General features: G+C 43.7%; 2 pseudogenes; both read right to left on the minus strand.

Annotated features, from left to right (window-relative positions):
• Window positions 1–6470: 6470 nt before the first annotated feature.
• Window positions 6471–7170, minus strand: LOC128097017 (40S ribosomal protein S6-like; annotated as a pseudogene).
• Window positions 7171–7624: 454 nt separating this feature from the next.
• Window positions 7625–7751, minus strand: LOC128098054 (uncharacterized; annotated as a pseudogene).
• Between the last annotated feature and the right edge of the window lie 9312 nt (window positions 7752–17063).

Genomic DNA, 17063 nt, shown 5'->3' on the forward strand with positions numbered 1-17063 from the left:
TCGAATTCCAACCTTATAACCCAGAAGCTTAACGAAACGGTTCTTTAAAACCTCTACAGTTGGAAGTTGTTTGTAACACAGCCATAAAGAAGGGAAGTGAAGACGAGTGGTGGTGTCGCACGCCTTTAATCCCAACACTCAGGAGGCAGAGCCAGGCGGATCCCTGTGAGTTTGAGGCCAGCCTGGTCTACGGAGCAAGATCCAGGAAAGGCACCAAAACTACACCGAGAAAACCAGTCTCGAAAAAACCAACAAAGAAAAAAAAATAGAATGAAAGGGAAGGTCCCATTTGAAAACTGTGTATCAACTATGATGTCCGTGATGCACAGTGGAAGGGAAACCTTGGCTACCAGAGTCACTGCTGTGTCGTCAGACCCTTCTCCCCCCGTAAAAACACTCCCTGCGGCCAGTTTCCATGAGTCTTTTGTCCTTATCCAAGGGGATGGTCTTCCCAGGCTGTCCATTGCCTGTGAGCTTCTCTACAACATAGAGTCTTGTTGAGGCTTTGATGTTACTTCCTTATAAGGACCTGGCCAAAATCAAGACATTGCCGCTCTGCTTTTCTGTGATTTAGATGGGTAGAGGTAGTTTTGTTCTTGCAGTTTTATGTCATTGAAATCTTCTAAGGTCCAAGGCTCTGATAATGGCCCAGGAGTCCTGTGGAGGAGAGGAGGGGAGGAGGAGGAAATACTAGTCAGAGGAAGTCAGAGGAGTCAGCGGGGCGATGAGGATAAGCTCTTGCCCATACCTTATCAACTCTGAGACAGGAAAGGACAGACGCCTTGTACATACATGCATGTGGGTACACACACACACTCACATGCACACTTGTTCATACACATACACACACGCTCACACACTCGTATGCCTCTCCATTGTTTGCCTTCCCTACCACAGCAGAACTAAAAGCCATTGACCCACATATGTTACTTTAAAAGACAGTGCAGCAAAAGCCCAGCTTTAAAGTGTCTGCAGAGATATTCTCACTGCAGGTTTTCAAGAAGTGGAGGACTTCCTTTCTAGGTGCCTAAACTCGGATTTCAATAACTTGGAATGGAATTTTTTCTGGAAATCAGATAGCATCATTCTTCCTGCCCTTCCTGAAACCCCACATTCAGGACTGCTCCCAGCCTTGCAAGAAGTACGTGAGAGCAGCATATTTGTACGATGGAGTACATTTTCAAAGAAATATGATTTCCCTCACCATTTTTGAGTATGCATTTAGTTCTTTAGAGTTAATGGCTACCTATATGAATGAAAACCAGCCTTCCCATGATGCAAGTGTACCCACCCTACCAAAGACAAGCATGGCCCAGATGCCCCCAGAGGTTACCAAGCTTTGAGCATAAATGAGGTCACACTATATTTATTTAACAAATACTAACCCAGGCCTCACAATGGGCAATTCAAAGTGCATTAAGATCAATTGGTTTTTGCTAAAATGTCAAGAACACACAGGGGGCAAAGGATAGTTTCTTCTATAAATAGTGTTGGGAAAATTGAGTATCCACATACAGAAGAATGAAGCTAGACCTTTATCTCAAAACACGCACAAAAATCAACTGAAAATGAACTAAACCCTTACGTGTAGACATTAAAACTGTCAATTAGCTAGTAGAAAACACAGAACCTAAGTTCCATGACAGTGGTCTGGGCATTGCTGCAAAAGTGCATGTAAGACAGACAGCCACACACGAGGGACAACTTCAACAATAAAGCTTCTGCACAGCAAAGAAAACAAGCCACTAGGGGACGAGACAATCTACAGAATAGAAGAAGTTATTTATAAGCCAGAATATAAGAGAGTAGTGCCCCAAATAAACAAACTCAAGTAGGTTGATAGCAAGAAAACAAAGAACCCCATTAAACCACGGACAAAGGACCTGAATAGACATTTTTTTCTAGAGAAAATATGCAAATGGCCAAGAGGTATAGGACAAGGTGTTTGGCAACACTAATCACCAGGGCAATGCCATTCAAAGCCACAGTGAGATACCACTTCACCCCTGATACAATGACTATTTCCCCAAACTGGAAAATAACAAGTACTGACAAGGAAGTGGTGAGGAAGGGACCCCCAGAATCTGTTAATAGGAATGTAAATATATAGCCATTGTGAAATCAGTATGGCGGTTTCCCAAGTAACTAGAAACAGACCATGGGATCCAGCAATTCCGCTGCTTGGTATATAGCCTACAGAAGTAAGAGCAAAATGTCAGAGTCATCTGCATTTATACGTTGATTGCAACACTATACAGAAGAGCCAAGATGTGCAATTGATCTAACTGTCTATTAAGGGATAAATGGATAAAGAAAACATGGTGTTCATCCATAACAGATTATAAGTTAAAAAAAAATGGACACCCTGCCATCTGTGATAATATAGATAACCTATAGGACATTGTGCTAAGGGAAATGAGCTGGGCAGAGAAAGACCAATGTTCCATGATCTCACCTATTATATAGAATCTGAGAGGCGGGAAGCTCAGGAAAGGGTAGAGAGCATCCTCGTGGGCTGAGGATGATGTAAACAGAGATGATGGCAAAATGACACAGATTTCAAACCGGCAGGAGACTGAAGATCAAGAGCTGTGTTGTACAACCCGGGGAGTATCGTTAACGACAACGTATTGTGTACTTGAAAATTACTAAGAGAGTAGATTTTAAGTGTTCTCGCCAGGAAAAATAAAGCATGTGAGGTAATGTGTATGCTAATTAGTTTGGCTTAGCATTCATTTCATAATGAATACATATTTTAAAACATTTTGTTGTACACTAAAAAATACACATTTTATTTGTCAATTTAAATTTTTTAAGGTTTAAAAAACCTATTGCTCTTTCTCAGAGCTTTATGAGGTAGGTGCTGTTTATTGCTTTCCTGTTTCACAAGTAAGGGACACAGGACCAGGAGCTTAAACTATCTTGCTCAAGGACATGAAGCACATGCATAGATCTGGGCTTTGGACCCAGATGCTGCATCCTAGGGCTTGAACTCCTTCCTATATGCATCTTTGTCGATGCTGGATCTCACTGATGTAGATCCCTTACCTCATGGTAGAAGTATTTGAATGTTACTTTTAAGACTTCTTCCTTTTTCCAATTCTCACCATTTCCAGAGCCCTCGGGAAGGGTTATATGTGGGCTCAGTGTTCCCAGGATTCTGTTCCCAGAGAGCAGGGCTGTTCCTACAACCTTATTCTATACACACTGTCTACTACCTAGCAATGCAGTTTAACAAACATCCCCCAAACACCATGACTTCAGATAAGAAACACAGATTCTCCTCATCAGTCTGCAGGTCAGTTGAAGGTTCTGGTCTTGGCTGAGCTTGGCCACATGTCTAGATTTAAGTGACTCTTAGCTGACCTGTGTTGGCTAGGACATACTGGGATACTTGGTTCTGAACCACACGCCTCATACCTTCTAGCAGGCTAGCCCAGACAATGGCAGAGGGGCAGAAGCACATGATCTCAGTGTGCATGCACTCAGCAAACTTCTGTGTAGATTCACCTTTGCTAGCATTCCATTGGCCAAAGCAAGTCATATAGTCATATGGTAGGACCTGAGTCCAGTTGGGAGGGTATTATGATTGTATGGTTCAAAGAACGGACACAGAGAGGGATAAGAAATTGGGCCATAAATACACACAACCTATGACTTTTCATCCTTCTTAACGAAAGAGAGAGAGAGAGAGAGAGAGAGAGAGAGAGAGAGAGAGAGAGAGAGAGAGATGTATCTGTATGTCTAAGCACCATCTTCCTTGTTTTTTTGGAAGCAGGTTCTCCCACTGGGACAGGGTCTCTCACTGGCTTCCTGACTAGCTAGGCTGACTGGCTGGCAAGCCCTAGAGACCCACCTGTCACTGTCTCCCCAGCACTAGAATTCCATGCACATGCCACCCACCACATTCAGCTTTTTACACGGGTGGTGATGGGCATTGAACTAAGATCCTCACACCAGCACGACAAGCACCTTCCAGACCAAGCTCCCAGGCCTGCCTCAGAACAAAATTAAGTTTCAAGTAAAAAAGTCGTTTAGACAAAGCACCACCAAGGACCCATACATTTCAGTTGAGCTCTGAAGGGCAGTGAAGAAGGGGTGTGTGTGTGTGTGTGTGTGTGTGTGTGTGTGTGTGTGTGTGTGTGCAGGAAAATGTGCACAAGTGGTTCTTTAGAGAAAGAAAACAGAGCTTTCGTTGCACCTGCAGGAAACAGAGTGCAGAGCTCAGTCAGTGAGGTCCCCATCTGGAGTCAAGGTGGCAGTCACTGCCAACCACTGTGCCAGCAATAAAGTTAGCATAGCAGCGACATCGGAGCAGGCAGTAGCTACATTGACTCAGTTAGTGACTTCTTAGCATATCAATGTCTCGTTTTGTTTCTCCTGTAAGCTCAAATATTGGATCGCCTGATTCAAAGTTGGCCCCCAGGCAACCCCAGCGCTTCGAGGAGGGCACAAGTGAGTATCTATTTTCTTTCTGTTCCTGGAAAGCAGCAACTGTCATTTTCTGGGCTCACACACCCTGCACACAGGCTGATTATAATCCTCTCCCTGAGAAATGGGGGAACCCCAGGAAGCCTGCCAAAACCACTCTCCAAACGTCCAGATCCATGGCTGTTGTTTCTGGTGGGAGATACCAGAAATGGTCAACCCTCCTGAAGAAAGAAAGGTCAGGACCTGTGGGTAAATATTGACTGGTGTAAACATTTCGCTTTAAATCAAAAAAGCCTCAGTAGCTGGAAAAACTTACCCCAAACAAAAACTAAACACACGAAAGTGAGCCAACGAGCGCTCTGCTTTCTGTCACAGGGATGCCAAGACAGTCTCAGTGACAGCATCGCCTTCACTCGGGGCACTGATGGAGGGAAACAGGCTGCTTGGTGGTGACTGGAGGCAAGGAGGATCTTGGCTCTCTTCCCAGAGTGCATTGGTTGGGAGAAATCCCCAGAATTCTCGAACTCTTCTTCAAGTGTTTGTCATGTACTGGCTCTTTATATTTGTTATCTCAATCAACCCTGAAAGAATCCCCAGGAGGGGCAGGGGAGGTAGTTTGGTTTGGTTTGGTTTGGTTGGTAAAACCTTGCCTTGCAAGCATGAGGACCTGAGTTCAGTCCCCAGTCCCCAGGTAAAGATGCCAGGCTGGAGGCATGCCCTTGTGATCTCAGGTCTGAGAGGGTGAAAACAGTTGGATCCCTGGATCTAGCTAGGTAACCAGCCTTGTCTATTTGGCAAGTTCCAGGCCAGTGAGAGGCCCTGTCTCAAAAAAACAAGTGGACAGCACCCAAGGAAAAGCACCGTTGAGGTTGGCCTCTGGCCAGCACACACACACACACACACACACACACACACACACACACACACACACACACAAAAGGAGTTGGAGAGCCCGAAGTGAGGCAGTGGGCATCTTCATTTTGCGGATCACGGAAATGAGGCGGCCCACTTCAGTGACGGAAACTGCCCACGCCACACAACTATGTGTCTGACTGCAGCATTGGCCCTCTCAGGTGTGGCTCCAAGAAGCCACCCATGCATGAGTGCCCTTCCTTCAGAAATCAGCAAGCTCAGCTGCTCTCAAGTCAAGGCATCCATAGTCTCTGGGGGATACAATTTCCAAGGGGATTGGCCAGCAGGGGTATTGAAGAGATCTGTCTGGAGTCTCTGAAACTGAAATGCTTGGAGCTCCCGGGGAAAGAAAGGAACCTGGATTATTTTCTTGTCTCATCTTCTTCAACACCCTTCTCCATTGATTATGCACTACGGTTATTTCACGTGTTCAGGGGGAAGGGCAGGGACACATGTATGGGCATGCACGCACATGTACACGGGTGCCTATAAAAGTCAGAGATTGATGCTGAATGTATGACTTGATTTTTCTCTCCTTTGTTCTTTGAGACAGTCTCCCCTTGAACCTGGAGCTCGTTGATTGGCTAGCCTGACTGGTCAGCACGCTCTAGGAACCCTCTTACCACCGTCTCCCTCCAATGCTGGGATTACAAGTGTGCACTTCTGTGCCCGACTTTGTACATGAGTGCTAGGGATCCGAACTCAGGTCCTTAAGCTTGTGCAGCAAGCACTTTTTTCACTGAGCCATCTCCCCAGCCTTCTACTCTTACTGTGGGGGCATCACCTGAGTTTGTGGCAGGGGGATATCTGGTTCCAAATGTTTTGGGGAGCAGAGATGCCTTTAATGGAGACACCATTCTCCATCCTTTTCGTTGAGACATGAACTTCTTTTCATTTCATTTTTTCCTGTTTAACAAAATTATCCAGATTTTGACTCACAATGTCCCCAATCTCATTAATGACTCAATTACATATATTTATTCATATATATATGAATGAAAGCCTTATGACTCCAGAAAACATAAAACTTTTGAATTTCCATCTATAAACACAGTATTCATTTAGCTGTGATGCCAAGATGATCCTAGTGGTTTTCTTTGGCTTCCTTCATTCCCTTGGCCAAAAGTTTAGCATATCTCCTCCTTATTTTCATTAATGTGTTGTTTCTTTAGAGCAAATTGTCTGTGTTTATGTTACACATGGAGTAACAAGACATTGAATCTTGGGTGCTTTGATCCTGGACCTCTGACTTTCTTTGTTTAATGGCTATCTGAAAACACACTGGCAGACATAGTCTTCTTTAGAGAGAGTGAAAGTTTTAGGATTCTGGTAGCTCTTTTGGACCCCAGCCACTGAGGCAGAATAGTATCTGTCAGTCCAGGAATATCCCCCCGCCTCTCCTTTTCTTTCTTTCTTTCTTTCTTTCTTTCTTTCTTTCTTTCTTTCTTTCTTTCTTTCTTTCTTTCTTTCTTTCCTTTTCTTTTTTCTCTTTTTTTACAAAAACCAAGTTGAAATCACTCAGACCCAGCATCCAAAATGCATCTGGAACAGACATGTGCTTCCTCTCTCCAGCTCTCCTTGGTCTCTAACAAGAATGCCCCTTATTCAACAGCAGGTCTACTCTGCTGTGAGTCAAGACACCTTGCTTCATGGAAAAACTTTCTTGTCATTCCCACCACTGATTTGGACCACACAACCCTTCCATTCTTTGTCCAGAGCATCAGCAGCTACTTCTGTGGCCATTTGCTTCTCATTAAACATACAAAGCTTGAGTCCGTCATCCACTCCATTGAGTTTCTTGTCTGGGAAGGAGATATTCAGCTTCATCTTAACACAGCCAACTGTCCAGGAGGTGCCATGAAAAAGGAGCCATATATTTTTGTTTACTTTTCCTCAGACTGGATGTGAGATTTATTACTAAACATGATTTGATGGGGTGTAGGACAGCCCAGTAGAAGCCCTAAGGTGTGGTGCTCTAGGGGACCACAGTTGGGGATATAGTTGATCACATCTATCATGGATAAGCTACTTCTCGGCTACCATACCTTCAAATTCATCTGCATTAGAGAAGTCCCATTTCTTTGAGATATGGATCTTCTGGTAGCCGGGCAACTTGAGTTTGGCTCTATGCAGGACCTCAATCACATGCCATTCTGCAGCTTAGGGTGAATGTACATGATGACCTGTTGTGTTCTGAAGTTTCACAAAGGCACCCTGCCAACCTGTCAGGAGCCTATACTGTGGACAATACGGAGATCAAAGACATGAATATATGCCAAAACATTGTCTCCAAGTTACCTTAGGTCAGTCCATATAGGAAATAGGCTACCAAGGAGGGGGGTGTTCGAATTCACTGCAAAGCCATCCCCTGAGAGTAAAGGAACCTGGTTGGCTTAACTGGTTGTCAGCATCTATTTTTTTTTTTTTTTGGTTTTTTTGAGACAGGGTTTCTCTGTGTAGCTTTGCGCCTTTCCTGGAACTCACTCTGTAGCCCAGGCTGGCCTCGAACTCACAGAGATCCGCCTGGCTCTGCCTCCCGAGTGCTGGGATTAAAGGCGTGCACCACCACCGCCCGGCATCAGCATCTATTTTTTAAACAAATGATATTGCATCCAAAAATCACTAGGATATTGAAATTGCATTAGATATATTTGAAAACAATGATGTAAACATTTTATATTTAAATATTAATAATAACAAACTGCATGCTTTATAACTATTTAAAATAACAATACTTTTTTGTTGTTGTTGGGTTTTTTTCTGGGACTTTTTCCCCCCAAGACAGGGCTTCTCTGTGTAGCCCTGACTGTCCTGGAACTCATTCTGTAGACCAGGTTGGCCTCAAACTCAGAGAACAATATATTTTTAAAAGTGTGTCATTATGGAGATTTTTCATATTTCCTTTCAAGGCACATAGGAAAAAAAGATGCACAAAGGCCTCTGATTTTATTCAGGTGCTTCTTTATACAGATGAAGCTCTTGAAATCCAGAGGGTGGAAAGGTCATATAGCAAAGTAATACCCAAGCCAGCCCTACCTCAAAAGTCTTAGAACTCCTTATTTGGCCCCTGTATTAGCTACTTTTCTTCTTGCTACAACAAAATACCTACCAAAAGCAGCTTAAGGAAGAAAACGTTGCTTCTGGCTCATAGTTCCAGAGGACGGTCAATTACAGGAGGAAAATTATAGTGACAGCAACTTGAAGCCCTGGCCACACCCTGTGCACAGTCAGGAAGCAGAGACTGATCATTGTTGCAAGCTATTTGATTACACTGTGTAAAGATATGTCACTGTGATCGGTTTAATCTAGCCAATAGCTAGACAGGATTTCCAGGCACAGAGGATGCTGGGAAGAAGAAGGTTGAATCGCCAGTAGACAAGAGAGAACAGACATGCAGGAGGAGAGGTAAAGCCACGAGTCCTGTGGCAACACATAGGTGAATTGAAATGGGTTAATTTAAGTTATAAGAGCTAGTTAGAAATAAGCCTAAGCTATAGGCTGAGCTTTCATAATTAATAGTAAGTTTCCATGTGGTGATTTGGGAGCTGACTGGCAGGACAGAAAAAGTCCGACTACAGATAAACACTGGTGTTCAGCCTACTTTTTCCTTTACTTTTAGTCCAGGGTCCCAGACCATGGGATGGTGCTGACCACAGTTAAGATGGGTCTTTCAACTTCAATTAATTCCATCTAGATAGTTCCTCACAGGCTGGCCCAGAGCTTGTCTTCTAAGTGTCAAATTGACACTGTGAACACTACAGCACTCGACTCCTAATCAAAGCCAGCCCTCTGCATCAGAGTTCCATGAAGTCCCAGCACTCCAAAGGCATCAAAGAAATGAACATTCCTCTAGATCAGGGGTTCTCAGCCTTCCTAACACTGCGACCCTTTAACACAGTTCCTTATGTCCTGGTGACCCAACCATAACATTATTTTTGTTGCTACTTCGTAACTGTGATTTTGCTACTGTTACGAGTCATAAAGTAAATATCTGATATGCAGATGGTCTTCCGTGACCACTGTGAAAGGGTTGCTCAACCCTCCGAGGGGTCTTGACCCACGGGTTGAGAACCACTGATCTAGAGTGTGCTTGCACAGAAAGATCATGGGTTAACAAGAACAGCAGAGTCTACTAACCTTGCTTTGGCCTATCAAGATGGGAAAGTGGGTTCCATTCTTAGGCCTGAGGGCACACAGGGAAGGTGTCCTGTTCAGGACCCTGGGAAGCCTGTAGCCTCAGCAGAAAGTCACCCATAGGAGCTGCGTGTTAAACAGAAGAACATGGTCACTGCTAAACCAGAGTTAAATCTGTCAAATCTCCCGTTTTCTTGCTAGTGTTTTCTGTTGACCAAACTAACCAACAGCCAAAGGGCCGGGAAGCCAGCAGATCTCAATCCCCTTGACCGAGAGTACAGGCCAGAAGGGAAGGAGTCCACCACACTCTCCATTTTGAGCTGAACATGTGTAGTTAAACAAAAACAACAAAGGTAAGCCACAGCAGAACCAAGAGATCTGGCCCTAGAGGATCTGAAATCACATGTGGCTGAAGCAGGAGGATTTCGAAACCTTTAAAAATGTTTTTATTCTTCTTGTAACTCTCATGCACATGTATCTATTTATTTGAACGTTACCAATTCTTTGACATCTTCTTCCTTTGGAAACTGATCCTTATTTCTCTAAAAACTTGCCTGATTAACTCTCCATTCATGGAAACTTTAATGATCGGCTAACGCTTTAACCAAACCCCAGAACTGGGAAAAGCAATAAGAAATGGCCATTTTTAAACAGAAATTTATTATTAAAGATAATTATATGAATTATTAATAGTTATCTATTAAAGGCAGATTAATCCTTCTATAATTAGAACAAAAGAATGTGTACAGCTGCCCTAAACCAAACTTTAAATCCCTTTTCTAGGCAACCTGTGATCCCTTTGTGATGACAGCAGCGCCCTCTAGGGGCAGGGAGTTCCAGGGACCTAGTAAACGTGCTGGGGCTGGGCTGGGTTGGGCTGGAGCTGGGCTGGCGCTGTGTTGGGGCAGGGACAGGGCAGGGATGGAGAGGAGAGCAGTACTCTTACCCCAGTTCTCCCCCAGAAGAAATCAGGGCGGTGGTATACCCAGGCCATCATCTGGGAAGCAGAACACCCAAGCTCAGGTTCAAGCAGACTCACTGACCTATTGTTTAGCTTTACCTAATTTGCCCTGGACCCAATTTCTCTCCTCTGTGTCACCCCTAGACCTCTTACACCCGAGGCTGTCCTCAAGCCCAGAGCTAGAATAAGGAAAGTGAAAAGTGTATTGTCCTGAGTACTAAATGCAGTAATACTTACAAATCAACATGGTAGCTACATAGAATTTAGTAGAGAAGAGAACCAACATATATGCTAATGATCAGGATCCGGGCTTAAAACTATAGCCTGAATTTGAAATTATGGACTAGCCTGATGTACTGGAGCATGCCTGTAATCTTAGGTCTAGAGAGGGTGTGGACATGAAAGTTCAAGGCCAGCCTGGATTACCTTGTCACAGAAGCAAATGGACAAATCCAACTATTGGATGCTGGGTAAGAACAGGCAAAGGGCAGTACCTCAGTGGTACCTTAGCCCGGGCTGCTTCTAAGCCCAACCTCCTTGTTCAGCGGGGGTACAGGGTCTGACAGAGTGTGGCAGGCTGTGAGGACAGGCAGTTGTACTGCTGAAGTCAGAGGACTTTCCTGGGTCACAGAGAGAGGCACACACAAGCACAACAGCACACACAAAAGGCTGCCTTTGGCGGTAGTTGTACATGGAGGTGAACAGCTCTATTAGTCTAAGACTCTGGTCAAGGTTAGGGCAAGCATATTTCTGGCTGGGGCAACACATACAAGCAACAGAGACCAGATGATGGCATAAGCCAAAACACAAAAGTCTGGCTGGCTTCCCAGGCTGCACACACATGTGGGCAAACCGAAAGGGCTTAGCAGAGAGGGAATGTTGGAGTAGACTGTAAAGTGCCCTGCATTTCAAGTCTATTCTCCTACCCACTAATAGATGTCAGCAGTGGATGGCAGCCCTACTTACTTAAAGTGTCTCAATAGAACTCTGACAACCATTGACTATTAAAATACAGACCCAGGACTGGCCCTTAGGAAGATATCCTTGAAAAGAAATGCAAGAATAAAATAAAATAAAAATGGGATGTGGGGAGAGCTGAGTCAGTAAAATACCTGCTGTAGAACCACGAGGACCTGAATTCTGATCCTTAGTATTCACGGGATGTAAGCCAGATATATGGTATCTTGTGCCTGTAATCTCAGCACTGGGAAGATGGACAAAGGCAGACCCCTGCAGCTTACTTTTCAGTCAGTCTAGCTGAACTGAGGTGCTCCAGCGTCAGTGAGAAACTCTGTCTCAAAACTTAAGGTGGAGGAAGAGCCTGTGGCCCAGCGGGATGGCCTGACCAACTTGGCAGCCATCAGACCCAGATCCAGCGCTTTGATTCCATCAACCCCAACACCTACTCCAGCTACAAACTGCTAGACCTCGAGGAGGAGCCGGTGCTGCCAAACCAGATCCAGGAGCACATCATCGATACTGAAGATGAAAATCTGAAGCGTGGTTGTGCTCAAAGAAGTCATGGCAATGGTCCGGTGTTTATGGTGCTTCAGAGACCAGAGGCCTTGAGCCAGACCAATGACTCATGGCAACGAGTATTTACGTGGAGAGCTGTGTGGACAAAAACATGTACTGAGTAACACAATGCAGTTTTTCAATGCCACTGCGACGTACGAATTTGCAGTGGAGTGGTGGGGGAGGATAGAGGAATGCAGTGATGCAGATGTGGTGGAGAGAGGCTGAATCATGCTGATGTCTAAGACCTGAGCTAACGCTGAGAGGCCATGTTGATGTACGTGTCCTGTACTCCTGATCAAGGACCTTTCCATGTCTGTGGTCCATGCTGACGCTAGGGGCCATGTCTGTGTCCAGCTACAGTCAGGGGCTATGCTGATGTCGGTGGCCCATGTTATTACTGAAAGCCATGTGATGTCTGTGGTTTGTGTTGCCACTTGAAGCCGCGATGACATCCATAGGCTGGGCTGCAGCCAAGAACAATATTGGTGTCCGTGACCTGTATTGCCACCTGAGACCATGTTGAGGTCCATGGAAAGAGCTGATGCCGGAGGCCAGATGGATGTCTGTGGTCTGTGCTGTGACCAAACACCATGTGGAAGTCCATGATCTGTTCTCCTGCTGACTATAAAGGACAAGGAATCTTCTTCTGCAGTGGCGTCAATGACGGCAGACCCACAGTTGAGAAAGAGAGACAGAGAAGGCTTCTGTGACAACCCCCAACCCAGTCTCCCCCAAAAGTAACAACCTTGACAGGAAGTATTTGAAGAAACTCTTTTTTTTGGGGGGGGGGGAGCATTGAGACAGGGTTTCTCTGTGTAGCTTTGCACCTTTCCTGGAACTCACTCTGTAGCCCAAGCTGGCCTCGAACTCACAAAGATCCACCTGCCTCTGCCTCCCGAGTGCTGGGATTAAAGGTGTGCGCCACCACCACCCGGCTCGAAGAGACCTTAAAAATTGTGATAAGGATGCTGAAGTGTAGCTCTCCACAATAGATGTCTACTAAGGAGGGGTGAGAAGGGGTGAGGATGGGGACTCACTTTTCTTTAAGAGGCTGGCCTCTTGGAGTTTGACCATGCTCCGGTGTCAATATGGACAACTCAAATTGGACTTTTTAAATTTTTTTTTGGTGCGGGGAGGAGGCCACAATGGGGGGAGCAGACCTGGGAGGACTAGGAAGTAGGGATGATTAGGGTGCATTATGAGAAATTCCCAAATAATCAATAGAAGTATTTGTTATAAAAAAATTTAAGGGGAGAATGGCTGAGGAAGATAGCCAATATTGACCTCTTGCTTCCACATGCATCACACACACACACACACACACACACAGCAGAGAGGTGGGGAGGGAATGAGGGAGGGAGGAAACAGATCAGTACAAATGACCTGTTTTGGAGGACAGAAAGGAAAAAATGGAAAGAAAGTAAGTAACAAAAGAACAGATATTCTTGTGTCTCAAAACAAAAGGACCCACACCCACATGCACCATAGCTCAACTGTGGAAAACAAAGACCAAAGAAAAACATCTTAGAAGCAGCTAGAGAAGTTGAGAATGGTGTTGTACACCTTTGATCCCAGCACTGCAGAGGCAGAGGCAGGAGGATCTCTGTTACTTCCAGGCCAGCCAAGGCTACAGTAGAGAGTCCCTGCCTCAAAAGACAAAAAGCAAAACTACCAAGAGAGGAGTGGGGAGAGCTTAGTCAGTGAGCACATACCTCGTGTCTTAGGGTTTCTATTGCTGTGAAGAGACACCATGACCACGGCAACTCTTATAAAGGGAAACATTTAATTGGATGGCTTACAGTTGGTTTAGTCCATTATCATCATGGCAGAAAGCAAGGCAGCATGCAGGTGGACATGGTGCTGGAGAGGGAGCTGAGAGTTCTACATGTGGATCCACAGGCAACAGGAAGTAAACTCTCACACTGGGCATGGCTTAAGAATATATGAGACCTCAAAGCCCGCCTCCACAGTGACACACTTCCTCCATCAAGGCCACACCCACTCCAACAAAGCCACACCCCCTAGTAGTGCCACTCCCTATGGACCTAGGGAGACCATTTTCATTCAAACCACCATACCTTACAAGCATGATGACCCTAGAACCCACATTAAAAAAAAATATTAAGATGTTTTAAAAGGCCCAAAAAGGTGGTATGTGCTTGTGCTTGTAACCGCAGTACTGAGACCATAGAGATGGATCCTAGAGTCTCATGGGCCAACCAGCTTACTCTGCTTGGTGAGTTTCAGGCCAATGAGAGACCCTGGCTTAGAAAAACAAAATAAAGATGGACACCCTCCTGAGGCATGACAGCCAAAGTTGTCACACAGACACACACACACACACACACACACACACACACATACACATACACACACACACATACACATATACACACACACACATACACACACATATACACACACACATACACACATACATACACACATACACACACACATACACACATACATACACACATACACACACACATACACGCACACATACACACATACACACACACACACACACACACACACACACACACACACACACAAAGCAGCAAGAGAAAAATGATTCCACACATCTAGACAGCACATTAACTTCAATCCTGCCTTTTCATATAAGATAATGGAAACCAAAAAGACATATTAAAAAGCACTGGTTTAAAAAAAAACACTAAACCTGCCAAAAGAAGAATTCTACAGTAATCAAAAATATCCTTCACACAAAAGCTAAATAAAGAGAGTCCCAGATTAAAATATAAGTCAGTGGATAAAGGGCTAGCAGCCGTGATGACTCGAGGCCTTGTCTTACAAGACGATATAAAAAGTCCTTTGGGCAGAAAGGGATTGAAGCCAGATGCTAATCAGAACCTCCAGGGAGAAGTGAAAACTGCCATAAATGATAAATATGTGACTTACTATCAGAGTCTCTCTCTTTCCCCCATTTCTGTTTTATTCCCTTCACTTTTGCAAAAGATGTAAAAATAATATCGCCTTTACATAGTTATGTTTATTCTATGTTATTATATAAATGCGTTAGCACAATATGGGAGGGAGTTAGGGAAGGGGAAGGGGTTTGTATTTTCCCAGAATTCAGTGCATACTGGTTAGACGTTCCCAGGGGCAAATTATCACATATATTATAACCTTAATGAAGCCAATAAGAATAGAACTAAGGAATCTAATGGAGTAAAAATGCTACAAAGAAATATTTATTTGGTACAAAATAGCGAAATAAAGAGATATAAGAAGAAAAAGACAGATACATAACAAACACAAATGGCAAATATAACTCTAGCCTACCAGTAATGACATTAAAACTCAGGCTCTCTCTCATCACCTCAGTCGGAAGGACCACAACAGACTGGACCAAAGCACGCAAGCCACCTACATGCTCCCTTCAAAGAACCCGTGCGAGATGGTTCAGAAGAAAGGATGGAAAAGGACATTCCCAGCAGACAGTGTCTAAAAGAGCTCACTGCTTTCATAGTGTGAAAACAGATGTTTAATAATATAAAGAAATATAGCAACAATGATCATTTTATACCCTATCTTCAAAATGCTTAGCAATAAGATTTACACAGCTCTACCAATCAGCTGACGTGAGTAACATCTACTCAATGCTCCATCCAACAAAAGCAGAATTCACACACTTTCTGAGCACATATGGAACATTTTCCAAAGTAGACAGTATATTAGACAATGAAACAAATCTCAATAAACCCAAACAGATTGAAATAATATAAACTATGTTCTCCAAACACTATAGAATTAAGTTAGAACTCAACAATGGAAGGGAATTTGGGGATTAAATAAACATTAGGAAATTTAAAAAAATATACATGTAAATGATAAACTGGTTAATGATGAAACCCCAAGGTAGTTAGAAAAATATCTTCAGCTTGCTGGAAATGGAAACACATCAATATTTATGGGATGTAGCTAAAAGTGTCCTGAGAGGAAAATGTATACCTGTGCCAGAGATAAAATCTGAAGTGGATACAAAGTCCATCAACACTGTTCTTGTGATTATACCATGTATATATGTAAAATTTGACCTTCAGAAATTAGACAAATAAAAGGAGAAAAAAACAAACACACAGAAAAAGAGTAAATAATAAAGACTACCACACACAGAGAGAGAGAGAGAGAGAGAGAGAGAGAGAGAGAGAGAGAGAGAGAGAGGAGAAATAGAAAACAGTCAAAAGTTGATTCTTGGGGCGGAGGAGATAGATTCAGCAGTTAAAAGTTTCTCTTTCAGAGAACATGTTTTGGGTTCTCTGCACCCACATTAGGTGACTCCACGGCCGGCCACCTGCAATTCCAGCTCCAGGGGATGACACCTCTCACTTCCACAGGCACCTGTATTCACAAGCACCTACACTCACACAGAGATACATACATGTAATTAAAATAAAGTATCTCTTTAGAGAGTTGATTCTTTGAATTTGGTTGATTGCATAAATGAAAAGATGATAAAGGGATGTTTGCACTCTGTGCCAGTACATTAGATAATTTCAAGAGATCAAGTGTTAAAATACCAGATGATCAGAATGACTCAAAAAGAGATTGGAAACCAGAATAGACACATGCAACATATAGAACACATGATAAAAAAAATCTAATTAGCAATGAAATCATTCTACAAAGAAAAAAAAAACCTCAAGCCTTGAAGGCGGTCACTGGTTTTACCATAGATTTAAGAAAAACACAATTTCACAAAATATATGAGAAGGAAATTCTTTTTTTTTCTCCCCCTTTTCTCTTTTGGGATACGGGCCCACCATATAGGAGGCTGGCTTCAAATTTTCTATGTAGCTCAGACCGGTCTTGAACCCCTACCTCAGCTTCCTGAGTACTCACATTACAGGACTACCCCACCACACCAGGCTACTTTCTAACTTACTCAACATAGCCAATATTACCCAGAGACAGAGCAAGACAATGGTGTCATAAGAAAGCTACAGACTGTTGTCTCTACTGAGTCTAGACACAAAATCCTCAGCAAAGGCTGGCATAGTGAACACAACATATCCAACTAATAACATACTGTGACCAAGAGAATTTTATCCCAGGAATTCAAAGTTGGTTTGACATGGGAAAA

Source organism: Peromyscus californicus, unplaced genomic scaffold, assembly GCF_007827085.1.
Source record: "Peromyscus californicus insignis strain IS unplaced genomic scaffold, ASM782708v3 Scaffold_5__1_contigs__length_169319896, whole genome shotgun sequence".
Classification (NCBI taxonomy): Eukaryota; Metazoa; Chordata; class Mammalia; order Rodentia; family Cricetidae; genus Peromyscus; species Peromyscus californicus.